General features: G+C 48.3%; 1 pseudogene; it reads right to left on the bottom strand.

Moving 5' to 3' along the window:
* Positions 1 to 1114: 1114 nt before the first annotated feature.
* On the bottom strand, positions 1115 to 16152 carry LOC135535294 (EF-hand calcium-binding domain-containing protein 4A-like; annotated as a pseudogene).
* Between the last annotated feature and the right edge of the window lie 1898 nt (positions 16153 to 18050).

The following is an 18050-nucleotide window of genomic DNA, read 5'->3' as shown; positions in this document are numbered from 1 at the left end:
TGTTATTGGGTCTAACTCTCTTACCCCCAGCAGTACCCAGTCTGTTGTTGGGTCTAACTCTCTTACCCACAGTTGAACCCAGTCTGTTATTGGGTCTAACTCTCTTACCCACAGTAGAACCCAGTCTGTTATTGGGTCTAACTCTCTTACCCACAGCAATATACCCAGTCTGTTATTGGGTCTAACTCTCTACCCCCAGCAGTACCCAGTGTGTTATTGGGTCTAACTCTCTTACCCCCAGTAGAACCCAGTCTGTTATTGAGTCTAACTCTTTACCCTGATAGAACCCAGTCTGTTATTGAGTCTAACTCTTTACCCCACAGCAATATACCCAGTCTGTTATTGGGTCTAACTCTCTTACCAACAGCAGTATACCCAGTCTGTTATTGGGTCTAACTCTCTTACCCCCAGCAGTACCCAGTGTGTTATTGGGTCTAACTCTCTTACCCCCAGCAGTACCCAGTCTGTTATTGGGTCTAACTCTCCCCACAGCAGTACCCAGTCTGTTATTGGGTCTAACTCTCTTACCCCAGCAGTACCCAGTGTGTGTTATTGGGTCTAACTCTCTTACCCACAATAGTACCCAGTCTGTTATTGGGTCTAACTCTCTAACCCACAGTAGTACCCAGTCTGTTATTGGGTCTAACTCTCTTACCCACAGCAGTACCCAGTCTGTTATTGGGTCTAACTCTTTACCAACAGCAGTATACCCAGTCTGTTATTGGGTCTAACTCTCTTACCCCCAGTAGAACCCAGTCTGTTATTGGGTCTAACTCTCTTACCCAAAATAGTACCCAGTCTGTTATTGGTCTAACTCTCTTACCCACAGCAGTACCCAGTCTGTTATTGGGTCTAACTCTTTACCAACAGCAGTATACCCGAGTCTGTTATTGGGTCTAACTCTCTTACCCCAGCAGTACCCAGTCTGTTATTGGGTCTAACTCTCTTACCCCCAGTACCCAGTCTGTTATTAACCTAACTCTCTTACCCCCCAGCAGTACCCAGTCTGTTATTGGGTCTAAACTCTTACCCACAGCAGTACCCAGTCTGTTATTGGGTCTAACTCTCTTACCCACAGCAGTACCCAGTCTGTTATTGGGTCTAACTCTCTTACCCACAGTAGAACCCAGTGTGTTGGGGAAGTGTCCATTGCAGTAGTGGTGGATGAAGGAGCTCTGCCCACTCCCCGAGTTCCCCAAAAACACCACCTTGAATACCCTCTGAGGGTGGGGGCTGGTCAGTCTGGCCTGTAGAGGAAGGAGCAGATGGGGGGGGGGGGGGGGCGTATGTGACGTTATTCAGTTGGTCTGTCTAAATTCTCAGTCGTAGCGTAAGTATGTCCCAGACCTTCCATCGTGGTTTTACAGAATGCAAATGTCCTTGCAAATGTCTTATATTTGCATCTCTCTCTCTCTCTCTCTTTTTTTGAAAGGTGATTCCACTTGACGAGTCCACAGTACCTGTATTGCTTCAATCCGTCCATTATCGCCACAGCTGTGTTCTCTGAGTGCCTGTCTTCTCTTGGAGCAGTTAAATGGTATCCCATCTGAAGCCAGCTCCAGCTCTGATTGGCTGAAAGAGCTCAGCTGTCTTAGTAAATCAACGGGACAGAACATTAGTTACTTCCTTAGTTCAATTATACTGAGTTACTATAACAGTCATAATAACTTAAGTTATTTTAACTGTTAGTCTTTAAAAAAAAAAAAAAAAATGTAAGATGGAACTAACACTGCAGCATAGCATACGGTTTAGTGGCTGAATCATGGATGAAACAAACCTTTCGATTGGCTTGTCTGGCAGTATGTAGTTCCCTATCACTGAGCCTTTCTTCCGCAGAGGCTTCCTGACATTAGGAGGCTACACATGATGGCAGAGAAACCAGAATGAAAAAACAAAATGGATACCAATTTGTAAGTCGCTCTGATAAGAGCGTCTGCTAAATGACTTAAATGTAAATATAGGTGTTGTTTATTCAGGCACCAAAATGGTGATTTAACAACATTTATTTGGTCAAAAAGACATTAAATATCGACACATGAACATGTTTACAAAATAGATAACAGATAACACACAGATATTTCATTTTATGGAGTTCTTAAGTAAAGTTTTTAATTGCGTAAAGCATTGTGTAAAGTGCAACAATTACCGTCAACTCAGTTTACTAAACTCTAGTTAAATAATCGTCTCGGCCAATATCACGTGTTTCAAATGAAATCACACTCCTGGATTACAATGAGGTTATGATATTTTTTTGCACATTGCACATGTCCCGGTCTCCGTCCCCTTTCCTGTCCCCCTCCCCTCCCCTCCAGGGAAAAGTGTCCCCCTCCAGTCCCTGGGCCCCTCCTCCAGCCCCTCCCCTCCCCTCCCTCCAGCCCCTCCTCCAGTCCCCTCCAGTCCCCCCCCTCCAGTCCCCTCCTCCAGTCCAGTCCCCCTCCTCCAGTCCCCTCCCCTCCCCTTCAGTCCCCTCCTCCAGTCCCCTCCTCCAGTCCCCTCCCTCCAGTCCAGTCCCTCCCAGTCCCCCTCCAGTTCAGTCCCCTCCTCCAGTCCCTCCCTCCAGTCCAGTCCCCCTCCTCCTCCCCTTCCAGTCCCCTCCTCCAGTTTCAGTCCCCTCCCTTCCAGTCCCCTCCAGTCCCCTCCTCCAGTCCAGTCCAGTCCTCCAGTCCCTCCTCTCAGTCCCTCCTCTCCAGTCTGTAGTCCCTCCCTCCAGTCCCCTCCAGTCCCCTCCCCTCCAGTCCTCCAGTCCTCCCCTCCAGTCCAGTCCCTCCAGTCCAGTCCTCCCCTCCAGTCCCCTCCAGTCCAGTCCCTCCAGTCCCCTCCTCCAGTCCAGTCCCCTCCTCCAGTCCCCTCCCCTCCAGTCCAGTCCAGTCCCCTCCAGTCCCCTCTCCGGTGCAGTTGTTTATTTTACAATATTGTACTGTATGCTGGATTACAAGAACTTCCTGTGTTTTCAATACTTTGTTCCTTTTATTAAATTAAAAATAACAAAAACGTTTGATCAAGAGAGATGAAAGTGCTACCTTTGGAATCTACACACCATTAAAGATACAGTATTATGGGATATATATATTTCTCACCTTCAAAATAACATTGTTCAAAAAAAAATACTCAAACTCAACAACAACAATCATAAAATGCCGTTTGCCTCAGAAACAGTGATTCCGTTGAAACAGAGTTGGAGGTACCAGTCTGTTCCTTCGCCACAACATTAACGCTCATTATGGCCCAGTAGTTTTTCCTTTACAATGTAACGTGATCTGACCAAGGAAGATCTCCAGGCCTTGTTTTGCCTCACAGCCTCTCAAAACATACCCCAAAAACAGTGACTCTGAAATATCATCACAGTTACAAATATTACCCAGTTCTAGAGACGCCGTCTACAAACCATAGGTATGGTTCAGTTGGGGTAGTAGGGTGTATCCAGGGAGAACTAGCATGGTTCAGTAGGGCGTGTCCAGGGAGAACTAACATGGTTCAGTAGTGGTAGTAGGGTTGTCCAGGGAGAACTAACATGGTTCAGTAGGTTAGTGGGGGCGTGTCCAGGGAGAACTAGCATGGTTCAGAAGGGGTAGTGGGGGCGTGTCCAGGGAGAACTAGCATGGTTCAGTAGGGGTAGTGGGGGGCGTGTCCAGGGAGAACTAACATGGTGTAGGGGCGTGTCCAGGGAGAACTAACATGGTTCAGTAGGGTGTGTCCTGGGAGAACTAACATGGTTCAGTAGGGGTGTCCAGGGAGAACTAACATGGTTCAGTAGGGGTAGTAGGGGCGTGTCCAGGGAGAACTAACATGGTTCAGTAGGGGTGTGTCCAGGGAGAACTAACATGGTTCAGTAGGGTAGTAGGGCGTGTCCAGGAGAACTGAAGATTCAGTAGGGGTGTGTCCAGGGAGAACTAACATGGTTCAGTAGGGTGTGTCCAGGGAGAACTAGCATGGTTCAGTAGGGGTAGTGGGGCGTGTCCAGGGAGAACTAACATGGTTCAGTAGGGGGTGTGTCCAGGGAGAACTAACATGGTTCAGTAGGTGTCCTGGGAGAATCCAATATGGTTCAGTAGGGGTGTGTCCAGGGAGAACTAACATGGTTCAGTAGGGGTAGTAGGGGCGTGTCCAGGGAGAACAAGCATGGTTCAGTAGGGGTAGTGGGGGTGTTTCCTGGGAGAACTAGCGTGGTTCAGTAGGGGTAGTGGGGGCGTGTCCAGGGAGAACTAACATGGTTCAGTAGGGGTGTGTCCAGGGAGAACTAGCATGGTTCAGTAGGGGTGTGTCCAGGGAGAACTAACATGGTTCAGTAGGGGTAGTGGGGGCGTGTCCAGGGAGAACTAACATGGTTCAGTAGGGGTGTGTCCAGGGAGAACTAGCATGGTTCAGTAGGGGTAGTGGGGGCGTGTCCAGGGAGAACTAGCGTGATTCAGTAGGGGTGTGTCCTGGGAGAACTAGCATGGTTCAGTAGGGGTAGTAGGGGCGTGTCCAGGGAGAACTAGCGTGATTCAGTAGGGGTGTGTCCTGGGAGAACTAGTGGTTCAGTAGGGGTAGTAGGGCGTGTCCTGGGAGAACTAGCATGGTTCAGTAGGGGTAGTAGGGGCGTATCCAGGGGAGAACTAACATGGTTCAGTAGGGGTAGTAGGGGCGTGTCCAGGGAGAACTAGTGTGATTCAGTAGGGGTAGTGGGGGCGTGTCCTGGGAGAACTAGCATGGTTCAGTAGGGGTAGTAGGGGCGTGTCCTGGGAGAACTAGCATGGTTCAGTAGGGGTAGTAGGGGCGTATCCAGGGAGAACTAACATGGTTCAGTAGGGGTAGTAGGGGCGTGTCCAGGGAGAACTAGCGTGATTCAGTAGGGGTAGTAGGGGCGTGTCCAGGGGGTGGAGCCCCGTATAGTGACAGTGGGAGTTTGGGAGTGGTGATGGTGGGACAGACTGGTGGAGACGAGGGGAGACGAGGAGAGACGAGGAGAGAAGAGGGGAGACGAGGAGAGAGCGTCGGTGACTAACACTGACCCTCTTCTGGGACTGATGTGTGTCTTTCTCATCTCTCAGACGTTTGTTCATATCCCTGAGAGGATAAAAACAAATCAGAAACAAACACATAGTAACGCGTACAGTAAGCACTTCATAAACAACAAATGTGATTTGCTCTCCAATAAACAAACTGGTAACCCGCAGACAGACAGGCAAGCAGACATGCAGGCAGACCACAGGCAGGCAGACAGACGATAGGCAGACAGACAGACGATAGGCAGGCAGGCAGACAGAGGCGATAGGCAGGCAGGCAGACAGAGGCGATAGGCAGGCAGGCAGACAGAGGCGATAGGCAGGCAGACAGGCAGACAGGAACGATAGGCAGGCAGACAGACAGAGACGATAGGCAGGCTGACAGAGACGATAGGCAGGCAGACAGAGACGATAGGCAGGCAGACAGAGACGATAGGCAGGCAGACAGAGACGATAGGCAGGCAGACAGAGACGATAGGCAGGCAGACAGAGACGATAGGCAGGCAGACAGAGACGATAGGCAGGCAGACAGAGACGATAGGCAGGCAGACAGAGACGATAGGCAGGCAGACAGACCTCAGTAACTCCAACTGCCTCTGCAGACTGTCTTTTTCTTTCTGCATGTTCTTGGAGACCTTGAGCACAGTCCTAGAGAGAAACACACTGACAATCTCAATGCAAAGGTTGTGGGTTCAGTTTCCACAACGATCACGTACACAATCAAAAAATATATTTTCAAGTGTACCGTGTCAACAACACAAATATAACATTTTTCAGAGAATATGGCAAAGCACGTAGGAGTTACCCATCCCCTCTCCGACCTCTCTCCCCTGTCCCTCCCTCCCCTCTCTGCTCCCCCCTCTCCGACCTCTCTCCCCTGTCCCTCCCCCCTCTCTCCCCCTGTCCCTCCCTCCCTCTCTGCTCCCCCTCCCCGACTTCTCTCCCCTGTCCCTCCCTCCCCCCTCTCCTCCCTCCCCTCTCTGCTCTCCCCCTCTCCTCCCTCCCCTTCTCTGCTCCCCCCTCTCCGACCTCTCTCCCCCTGTCCCTACCTCCCCCTCTCTGCTCCCCCCCGTCCTGCTCCCTCCCTTCTCTGCTCCCCCTCTCTGACCTCTCTCTCTCTCCCCTTTCCCTCTCTGCTCCCCCTCTCCGACCTCTCTCTCTCCTCCCTCCCCCTCCCCTCTCCTCCCTCCCTTCTCTGCTCCCCCTCTCTGACCTCCCTCTCTCTCCCTTTCCTCTCTGCTCCCCCCTCTCCGACCTCTCTCTCCCCCTCCCCTGCTCTGCTCCCCCTCTCCTCCCTCCCTTCTCTGCTCCCCCTCTCTGACCTCTCTCTCTCTCCCTTTCCTCTCTGCTCACTCCCTTTCCGGCCTCTCGCTCCTCCCTCCCCCGCTCCCCCCCTCTCCTCCCTCCCTTCTCTGCTCCCCCTCTGACCTCTCTCTCTCCCTTTCCTCTCTGCTCCCCCTCTCCGACCTCTCTCTCCTCCCTCCCCCTCTCCTCCCTCCCTTCTCTGTTCCCTCCCTTCCATCTCTGTTCCCCCTCTCCGGCCACTCTCTCCTCCCTCCCCTCTCTGCCCCCCCCCCTCTCCGACCTCTCCCCCCCCTCTCTGCTCCCCCCTCTCCGACCTCTCTCCTGGCTCCCTCAGTTTCCCTCCCTCCTCCCTCCCTTCTCTGACCTCTCTCCTCCCTCCCTCTCTGCTCCCCCTCTCCGACCTCTCTCCCCCATCCCTCCATCCCCTCTCTGCTCCTCCCTCCTCCTGGCTCCCTCAGTTTCCCTCCCCTCCTCCCTACCTCTCTCTGCTCTCTCCTCCCTGGGCAGTGTTTGACTGAAGGAACTTTAATTGTTTCAGGGCTTTCTGTAGCTCCTCCCGGCTGGTCTCTAGCTGCTCCTGGAGCTGTATGTTCAGACTGTGGAGCTTCTGATTCTGCACCCTGATGTCTGCCTGCTCAAAGCTAGCGCCTGGATACGAGCCTCCAGCTGGGGGGGGAGAATATGAAGCTGAAACAGGATGACTGAATGGATCCACTTACTCATATCAACATACCGTTGAAGTCAGAAGTTTACATACACTCATGTTAAGGGTCATTAAAACTCGTTTTCAACCCCTCCACACATTTCTTGTTAACAAACTATAGTTTTGGCAAGTCGGTTAGACATCTACTTTGTGCATGACACAAGTCATTTTTCCAACAATTGTTTACAGACAGATTATTTCACTTACAATTCACTGTTTCCCAATTCCAGTGGGTCAGAAGTTTACATACACTAAGTTGACTGAGCCTTTAAACAGCTTGGAAAATTCCAGAAAATGTTGTTATGGCTTTAGAAGCTTCTGATAGGCTAACTGACATCATTTGAGTCAATTCGAGGTGTACCTGTGATGTATTTCAAGGCCTACCTTCAAAACTCTGTGCCTCTTTGATTGACATCATGGGACATCAAAAGAAATCAGCCAAGACCTCAGAAGAAAAAATTGTATACCTCCACAAGTCTGTTTCATCCTTGGGAGCAATTTCCAACGCCTGAAGGTACCACGTTCATTTATACAAACAATAGTACGCAAGTATAAACACCATGGGACCACGCAGCCGTCATACCGCTCAGGAAGGAGACGCTTCTGTCTCCTAGAGATTAACGTACTTTGGTGCGAAAAAGTGCAAATCAATCCCAGAACAACAGCAAAGGACCTTGTGAAGATGCTGGAGGAAACAGGTATAAAAGTATCTATATCCACAGTAAAACGAGTCCTTTATCGACATAACTTGAAAGACCGCTCAGCAAGGAAGAAGCCACTGTGTTTAAGGCTTCTAGTGGGTGGAGGAGTCAGGCGCAGAGAGCAGGTTTAGTTCCGAACGTGGATCTTTATTCCAAAGGGAATCGATGCCAGCTAGTAGGCCGTCTTCGGCGGGATTCGTGACACACTGCTCCAAAGCATCCATAAAAGCCAGACTACGTCTGCGTATTTTAGTGCGAAAAAAAAGCAAAGGACATTGTGAAGATTCTGGGAGAAAAGTATAAAAGAATCTATATCCACAGTAAAAAAGAAAGTCCAATATTGAAAGAACCTGACCATCCGTGAAGCACGGGGGTGGCAGAAACATGTTGTGGGGGTGCTTTGCTGCAGGAGGGACTGGTACACGTCAGAAAATGGATGGCATTATGAGAGAGGAAATGATGTCAATATATTGAAGCAACATCAAGACATCAGTCAGAAGTTACAGCTTGGTTGCAAATGGGTCTTCCAAATGGACAATGACCCCAAGCATAGTTCCAAAGTTGTGGCAAAATGGCAACCTCTTGAAGCTAGGGGCACTATTTTTATGTTTGGAAAAAATAACGTTCCATTTACATTTACATTTAAGTCATTTGGCAGACGCTCTTATCCAGAGCGACTTACAAATTGGTGAATTCACCTTATGACATCCAGTGGAACAGTTCCAAAGTAAACGGTTTATTTCTGATGACCAGATGCTAGAATATGCATATAATTGACAGATTGGGATAGAAAACACTCTAAAGTTTCCAAAACTGTAAAAATATTGTCTGTGAGTATAACAGAACTGATATTGCAGGAGAAAGCCTGAGAAAAAGCCAATCAGGAAGTGACTCTTATTTAGAAACCTCTGTTCCTATGCCTGTCCTTCATTTAAAGGGATACCAACCAGATTCCTTTTTCTGTGGCTTCCCTAAGGAGTCAACAGTCTTTAGACATAGTTTCAGGCTTTTATTTTAAAAAATGAGCGTGAAGGATCACATTGCGTAAGTGGAGGTGGGGGCTCTCAGAGTGAGTTAAATTAACGCAATTGAGTAAACCGGCAATTGTTCCTCTCAGCTGTTATGGAAAAATCTACACACCGGTTGATATATTTTCAAATATATATTTTAAAAACTACCTGAGGAATGATTATAAAAATGTTTGACATGTTTCTGTGGACATTATGAAGAATATTTGGAATTTCCGTCTGCGTTCGTGACCGCTCTTTCCTGTGGATTTCTGAACATAACGCGACAAACAAACGGAGGTATTTTGGGTATAAAAATAATCTTTATGGAACAAAAAGGAACATTTGCTGCCTAAATGGGAGTCTCGTGAGTGAAAACATCGAAGATCATCGGTTAACGGTTAATTTGCTTTTCTGATTTTCATGACAAGCATCCTGATGCTAAGTGTACATAATGCTATGCTAGGCTATTGATAAACTTACACAAACGCTTGGATTGCTTCCGTTGTAAAGCATAATTTCAAAATCTGAGACGACAGGTGGATTTACAAAAGGCTAAGCTGTGTTTTGCAATATTGCACTTGTGATTTCATGAATATGAATATTTTCTAGTAATATTATTTGACTGTTGTGCTATGCTATTCAGCGGTTGCAGACGGAAATGATCTCGCTACAGGGATTGGTAGCGTCAAGAAGTTAAGGACAACAAAGTCAAGGTATTGGAGTGGCCATCACAAAGCTCTTACCTCAATCATATAGATAATGTGTGGGCAGAACTGAAAAAGCGTGTGCGAAAGCAAGGAGGCCTACAAACCTGACTCAGGTACACCAGCTCTGTCAGGAGGAATGGGCCAAAATTCACCCAACTTATTGTGGGAAGCTTGTGGAAGGCTACGGAAACATTTGACCCAAGTTAAACAATGTAAAGGCAATGCTAACTAATACTAATTGAGTGTATGTAAAACTTCTGACCCACTGGGAATGTGATGAAGAAATACAAGCGGAAATAAATCACTCTACAATTATTCTGACATTTCACATTCTTAAAATAAAGTGGAGATCCTAACTGACCTAAACAGAGAATTTTACTAGGATTTAAATGTTTAAATGTATTTGGCGAAAGTGAATGTAAACTTCTGACAGCTGTATATACCACTAATACATTACCAAACAAACTCTTTAATCCCTCAACCATCCCACCTATCACCATAGACCACCCCCCGGCCCATCCCACCTATCACCATAGACCACCCCCCGGCCATCCCACCTATCACCATAGACCACCCTCGGCCCATCCCACCTATCACCATAGACCACCCCCCTAGGCCCATCCCACCTATCACCATAGACCACCCCCTCGGCCCATCCCACCTATCACCATAGACCACCCCCTGGGCCCATCCCACCTATCACCATAGACCACCCCCTCGGCCCATCCCACCTATCACCATAGACCACCCCCTCGGCCCATCCCTCCTATCACCATAGACTGCCCTTGTTTGGTTTCCATGTGCCAAATATTTTTCAATTGTGCTGTGATATTTTACAAATAATTCTAATCGTATAGTATCCACAGATTGTGAGCTAAAGATGAAAACCTTTCCTACGACTATTATTATATTATTTATTGACTGACTGGCTTTCCAGATCGACCAAAACTGCTATTTGTGAGATTACATTTAATAAATTCATAGTTGATTATTTAGTTAAATATGATATTAGAGAAGTTAAGCTTTAATTTCCATATTTTATGGGTTTAGCTTCTGTTTAACTGGCTAGCTACTTAGTTAGCTACTGGCCGGCTTGCTTGCTGTTTGGGGTTTTAGGCTGGGGTTTCTGTACAGCACTTTGAGATATCAGCTGATGTAAGATAAATACATTTGATGAGAATGTTTTTCTGAAGCAAATCTCTTCTGACAGTGACATTTCTATTTTGTATTTATTATGGATCCCCATTAGTTCCTGCCAAGGCAGCAGCTACTCTTCCTGGGGTTTTATTATGGATCCCCATTAGTTCCTGCCAAGGCAGCAGCTACTTTCCTGGGGTTTATTATGGATCCCCATTAGTTCCTGCAAGGCAGCAGCTACTCTTCCTGGGGTTTATTATGGATCCCCATTAGTTCCTGCCAAGGCAGCAGCTACTCTTCCTGGGGTTTATTATGGATCCCCATTAGTTCCTGTCAAGGCAGCAGCTACTCTTCCTGAGGTTTATTATGGATCCCCATTAGTTCCTGCCAAGGCAGCAGCTACTCTTCCTGGGTTTATTATGGATCCACATTAGTTCCTGTCAAGGCAGCAGCTACTCTTCCTGGGGTTTATTATGGATCCCCATTAGTTCCTGCCAAGGCAGCAGCTACTCTTCCTGGGGTTTATTATGGATCCACATTAGTTCCTGTCAAGGCAGCAGCTACTCTTCCTGGGGGTTTATTATGGATCCCCATTATTCCTGCCAAGGCAGCAGCTACTTTTCCTAGGGTCCAGCAAAATGGAGACTGTTATACGGCTAAGGTAGAAACTAGGCCTTGTGGGAAATAGCTGAACTTTACTACGACTAGATATTGAACCTTTTAATTTATTATTATTATTATTATTTAAACCATTTTATTTTATTTTATTTATATGTTTAAAATGGCCGATGTTGAAGCAGTAGAACAGACTGACAGAATGGCTAAGAGCCCACTTTATAAAGTGTGAACACTCGCTTAGCCCAGGTTAAAATCTCCTTTGTACTCCAGCCGACAGTAGGCACTATGGACTACTTCAAAATGGAGATGGCCTCGATGCTCAGTGCTCCCACAGACGTCATAATGGGACAGACACAAAGAGCGATCTCTATCTAAGTCTATGATGTCTCTACCTCTGCTTGGCCAGGGGTGGTCTCCAGTTCCTGCTCCTCGTCTTCAGCTCCTCAGCAATCTTCTGTCTTCTGTCCCACTGTCTGATACTGTCCTTTAACGTGAAGTACAGTCATCATCATCAGCCATTAGTTAGGGCTGAAATAGTTGGGGCTGAAATAGTTGGGGCTGAAATAGTTAGGGCTGAAATAGTTGGGGCTGAAATAGTTGGGGCTGAAATAGTTGGGGCTGAAATAGTTAGGGCTGAAATAGTTGGGGCTGAAATAGTTGGGGCTGAAATAGTTAGGGCTGAAATAGTTGGGGCTGAAATAGTTGGGGCTGAAATAGTTGGGGCTGAAATAGTTGGGGCTGAAATAGTTGGGGCTGAAATAGTTGGGGCTGAAATAGTTGGGGCTGAAATAGTTGGGGCTGAAATAGTTGGGGCTGAAATAGTTGGGGCTGAAATAGTTAGGGCTGAAATAGTTAGGGCTGAAATAGTTGGGGCTGAAATAGTTGGGGCTGAAATAGTTGGGGCTGAAATAGTTGGGGCTGAAATAGTTGGGGCTGAAATAGTTAGGGCTGAAATAGTTAGGGCTGAAATAGTTGGGGCTGAAATAGTTGGGGCTGAAATAGTTGGGGCTGAAATAGTTGGGGCTGAAATAGTTAGGGCTGAAATAGTTAGGGCTGAAATAGTTGGGGCTGAAATACACCACGCCGTGTTTTTCTGGGTCTACGGTGCCATTGGAGAACCGCTCACATTTAACCAATCAGTTAAGCCCAAATCGTAGTGACTGTAAAGTACCCTACACCTCGGTGGCAGTACGATTGAGGAACGGGGCCAGAATTGGGGCGATATATGCCGAGGCAGGTGTAGCAAAGGAAATCGTCGAGCAACCGAAGTAGATGCTGTGGTCCCGTCTATTGTAATCGGGGGAGGGGGGGGTGGCTGTGCAGCCGGTGAACAGAAGAGCAGCAACACTCTGCCGATTCTCAGAACGGAGCTTGTTTAATCTTGACGAAAGTTGAATCAATATGTCTCGTACGATCGCTCAACGATTCATTAGTATTCTACTTAAACTGAATATGGTTACATAGTACAATGTCAGACTCTACTGTCGGACCAACAACACCACAGAATAAGAACATTTTATTGTAGATTTTTTTTTTACCATTCAGCACAATGTTCATGTGGCCTGAAGTCAACAGCTCGAAGCACTGAGCTTAGTATGATTCGTGTCGGTTTTGTTGCTAAACAACAACAACCCCTGTCTACAGCCCAGCAGACTATTTACATTTACAGAGCGACATACAGTAGTGAGTGCATACATATTCATACATATTCATACTTTATTCGCAGACCAGATAGCTACCTGAGCGAGTCGTTTCTCTCTCTCCTCTCTGTTCTGACTCTCCATCTCCTCGTATATGGACCGAACCACCCTGTCGTGGTCACTCTCCCGTCTGAAACACAACAACACATTACAGTATGTTGGTAAGTATGTTGGTAAGTATGTTACTAGTAAGTATGTTACTAGTAAGTATGTTACTAGTAAGTATGTTACTAGTAAGTATGTTAGTAAGTATGTTACTAGTAAGTATGTTGGTAAGTATGTTACTAGTAAGTATGCTGGTAAGTATGTTACTAGTAAGTATGCTGGTAAGTATGTTACTAGTAAGTATGCTGGTAAGTATGTTACTAGTAAGTATGCTTATAGTATGTTGGTAAGTATGTTAGTAAGTAATTACTAGTAAGTATGTTATTAGTAAGTATGTTACTAGTAAGTATGTTACTAAGTACGTTACTAGTAAGTATGTTAGTAAGTATGTTACTAGTAAGTATGTTGGTAAGTATGTTACTAGTAAGTATGTTGGTAAGTATGTTACTAGTAAGTATGCTTATAGTATGTTGGTAAGTATGTTAGTAAGTAATTACTAGTAAGTATGTTATTAGTAAGTATGTTACTAGTAAGTATGTTACTAGTAAGTATGTTAGTAAGTATGTTACTAGTAAGTATGTTACTAGTAAGTATGTTACTAGTAAGTATGTTACTAGTAAGTATGTTACTAAGTACGTTACTAGTAAGTATGTTGGTAAAGTATGTTACTAGTAAGTATGTTACTAGTAAGTATGCTGGTAAGTATGTTTATAGTAAGAATGCTTATAGTATGTTGGTAAGTATGTTACTAGTAAGTATGTTGGTGTTATGTTACTAGTAAGTATGTTGGTAAGTATGTTACTAGTAAGTATGTTAGTAAGTATGTTACTAGTAAGTATGTTGGTGTTATCTTACTAGTAAGTATGCTTATAGTATGTTAGTAAGTATGTTGGTAAGTATGTTAGTAAGTAATTACTAGTAAGTATGTTGGTATGTTACTAGTAAGTATGTTAGTAAAGTATGTTACTAGTAAGTATGTTGGTAAGTATGTTACTAGTAAGTATGTTGGTAAGTATGTTACTAGTAAGTATGCTTATAGTATGTTAGTAAGTATGTTGGTAAGTATGTTAGTAAGTAATTACTAGTAAGTATGTTTGGTAAGTATGTTACTAGTAAGTATGTTATTAGTAAGTATGTTATTAGTAAGTATGTTGGTAAGTATGTTATTAGTATGTTACTAGTAAGTATGCTGGTAAGTATGTTACTAGTAAGTATGCTGGTAAGTATGTTACTAGTAAGTATGCTGGTAAGTATGTTAGTAAGTATGTTAGTAAGTATGTTACTAGTAAGTATGTTAGTAAGTATGTTAGTAAGTATGTTACTAGTAAGTATGTTAGTAAGTATGTTACTAGTAAGTATGTTGGTAAGTATGTTACTAGTAAGTATGTTATTAGTAAGTATGTTGGTGTTTACTGCCCACCTCTTCACCAGCTGTGTGAATTGACAGTCATGTGAATGAATGATATGAGGAGAGAATAGAGACCTGCGTAGAGCCAGTTCCAAACTGTCTCTCTCCTCAGTGAGTCTTGTAGATGAGACACAGCGTGGACTAGGACATCCTCCAGGATAGAGAGCAGCTCTGGTCTGTCTCTCTGGAGAGCACACCACAGGGTACCCAGCTCGCACTGACTGGCATGAAGACACACAATACAGCAGGTTACAGGGTTACACACACACACACAGCACAACTTAACTATTTTACAGGAATCTAGAATCCAAATACTGGTTGCGAATATAAAAACGTTGGCCGAACTCTCTCCAAAACGCTTCATCGGGTCTTCCTTGGAACAATGTAGTGTCGTCACTCACTCTTTGAAGAGTTTGTCAGCTCCAGCTCCGTCAGTATCTGAATAAATCGGAGTTCTTCTAGGTCTTCGTTTTTCCTCAGTCTCTGTCTGCCTTTTTTTCTCTGTGCTCTCCTCCACCCCCATCAACTCCCCTGCTATCAGGCAGGCAGGCAGGCAGGCAGGCAGGCAGACAGGCAGGCAGGCAGGCAGGCAGGCAGGCAGGCAGGCAGGCAGGCAGACAGACAGACAGGAGAAAATGTGTCAATAGTAAGTATGGTAGTGGTCAAAGGTCCAGCATGTCATGAAATGAGTGAGCGGTACACACCAAGGCCCATGTTAAACTCGACAGGAGTTAGGAATCCGTTTCTGTCTCTGTCCAGACTCTCAAAAACAGACTCCAGCTGTTCTGGGGAGAGGTAACTCCCCCTGCAGTCTCTGAGAGGAGAGAAGAGGGAGGGGAAGAAGAGGGGGAGAGAGGAGGGGGGAGAGGGGGAGAGGAGGGGGAGAAGAGGGGGAGAGAGGAGGGGGAGAGGGGAGAAGAGGAGGGGGAGAAGAGCGGGAGAGAGGAGGGGGAGAGGGGAGAAGAGGAGGGGGAGAAGAGGGGAGAAGAGGAGGGGGAGAAGAGGGGGAGAGAGGGAGGGGGAGAGGGGAGAAGAGGAGGGGGAGAAGAGCGGGGGGAGAGAGAGGGAGAGAAGAGGGAGGGGGAGAAGGGGGGGAGAGGAGAGGAGATGGGAGAAGAAGAAGATAGAAGAGGAGGGAGGGAGAGAAAGAAGACAGAAGAAGAGGGGGAGAGAGGAGGGGGAGAGGGAGAAGAGGAGGGGAGAAGAGGGGGAGAGAGAGAGAGAGGACATGGGAGAAGAAGATAGAAGAGGAGGGAGGGAGAGAAGAAGACAGAAGAAGAGGGGGAGAGAGGAGGGGGGAGAGGGGAGAAGAGGAGGGGGAGAAGAAGGGGGGAGAGAGAGAGAGAGGACATGGGAGAAAGAAAGATAGAAGAGGAGGGACGAGAGAAGAGAAGAAGACAGAGGAAGAGGGGGACAAGAGGATAGGGGGAGAAGAGGGGGGGTGGGAGAGAGGAGGGGGAGAAGAGGAGGGGGAGAGAAGAGAAGAAGACAGAAGAAGAGGGGGACAAGAGAATAGAGAGAGAGAGGACAGGAGAGAGAAGACGAGAGATTAAAGGTTTGTTTATTGTGTTATATATTATATATTATTATTATATATTATGTATGTGTTTATGTTTAAAGCGTTCTGAATCTCAATCCACTGGACTCACGAACCTGCATATCTCTCTGGTGATGAAGCCTTTTCCTTCTTTATCACAGAGAACAAACAGCTCTTTGGCCTTCCCCATGGTCTCTGGCTGCAGCATCCCGGACACCCCTTCCTTGAAGCTAGGTGACCCCCCATGGCCGCGCACCCCCTACCCCCTGCCACCCGGCCTGAGACTGCCACATCCACCTGGCGTTGACAAGATCCGCTGTCTGCGGCTGCATGGGGATGCAGTTACACTTCCTCACCTATCACCACCTCCCGTCCTTCAACCAGCTAGACATCACTGGAGGGGGGGGGGCGGGGGGAGATGGATGGAGAGAGGAGGGGGAGAGAGATGGATGGAGAGAGGAGGGGGAGAGAGATGGATGGAGAGGAGGGGGTGGGGGAGAGAGAGATGGATGGAGAGAGGGGGGGGGGGGGGAGAGAGATGGATGGAGAGGAGGGGGTAGGGGAGAGAGATGGATGGAGAGGAGAGGGGAGGGGGAGAGAGATGGATGGAGAGGAGAGGAGAGGGGGAGAGAGATGGATGGAGAGAGGAGGGGGAGAGAGATGGATGGAGAGAGGAGGGGGGCGGGGGGAGAGAGAGAGATGGATGGAGAGGAGAGGGGCGGGAGAGAGAGATGGATGGAGAGGAGAGGGGGCGGGGGGAGAGATATGGATGGAGAGGAGAGGGGCGGGGAGAGAGAGATGGATGGAGAGAGGAGGGGGAGAGAGATGGATGGAGAGAGGAGGGGGGAGAGAGATGGATGGAGAGAGGAGGGGGGGGCGGGGGAGAGAGAGATGGATGGAGAGAGGAGGGGGTAGGGGGAGAGAGAGAGATGGATGGAGAGGGAGAGGGGCGGGGGAGAGAGAGATGGATGGAGAGGAGAGGGGGCGGGGGGGAGAGAGATGGATGGAGAGGAGAGGGGCGGGGAGAGGAGATGGATGGAGAGAGGAGGGGAGAGAGATGGAGTGGAGAGGAGGGAGAGAGATGGATGGAGAGAGGAGGGGCGGGAGAGAAGATGGATGGAGAGAGGGCGGGGGAGAGAGGGATGGATGGAGAGGAGAGGGGCGGGGGGAGAGATATGGATGGAGAGGAGGGGGGCGGGGAGAGATATGGATGGAAGGAGGGGGGCGGGGGGGAGAGATGGATGGAGAGGAGGGGCGGGGGGAGAGATGGATGGAGAGGAGGGGGGCGGGGGGAGAGATGGATGGAGAGGAGGGGGGCGGGGGGGAGAGATGGATGGAGAGGAGGGGGGGCGGGGGAGAGATGGATGGAGAGGAGGGTGGCGGGGAGAGATGGATGGAGAGGAGGGGGCGGGGGAGATGGATGGAGAGGAGGGTGGCGGGGGGGGAGATTGATGGATGAGGGTGGCGGGGGGGAGATTGATGGATGAGGGGGTGGCGGGGGAGATGGATGGAGGAGGAGGGTGGCGGGGGGGAGATGGATGGAGAGGAGGGGGGGAGATGGAGGGGGGCGGGGCAGTGGGAGACGGAGAGGAAGGGGCGGGGCAGTGGGAGACAGAGAGAGGAAGGGGCGGGGCAGTGGGAGACAGAGAGAGGAAGGGGGCGGGGCAGTGGGAGACAGAGAGGAAGGGGCGGGGCAGTGGGAGACAGAGAGGAAGGGGGCGGGTCAGTGGGAGACAGAGAGGAGGGGGCGGGTCAGTGGGAGACAGAGAGAGGAGGGGGCGGGGCAGTGGGAGACAGAGAGAGGGGAGGGGGCGGGCAGTGGGAGACAGAGAGAGGAAAGGGGAAGCGAGGCAGTGGGAGACAGAGAGAGGAAGGGGGCGGGGCAGTGGGAGACAGAGAGAGGAAGGGGGCGGGGCAGTGGGAGACAGAGAGAGAAGGCGGGGCAGTGGGAGACAGAGAGGAAGGGGGCGGGGCAGTGGGGAGACAGAGAGAGAAGGGGGCGGGGCAGTGGGAGACAGAGAGGGGAAGGGGCGGGGCAGTGGGAGACAGAGAGAGATGTTATGCTTCATATGGTGTCTAATCTATTAAAAACAACAGTCTCAACAAGTCATGTGACGTCAGTCAATCATCAATT

This window comes from Oncorhynchus masou, unplaced genomic scaffold (assembly GCF_036934945.1).
Source record: "Oncorhynchus masou masou isolate Uvic2021 unplaced genomic scaffold, UVic_Omas_1.1 unplaced_scaffold_4734, whole genome shotgun sequence".
NCBI classification, from domain to species: domain Eukaryota; kingdom Metazoa; phylum Chordata; class Actinopteri; order Salmoniformes; family Salmonidae; genus Oncorhynchus; species Oncorhynchus masou.
This window is presented reverse-complemented; position numbering and strand designations above follow the sequence as displayed.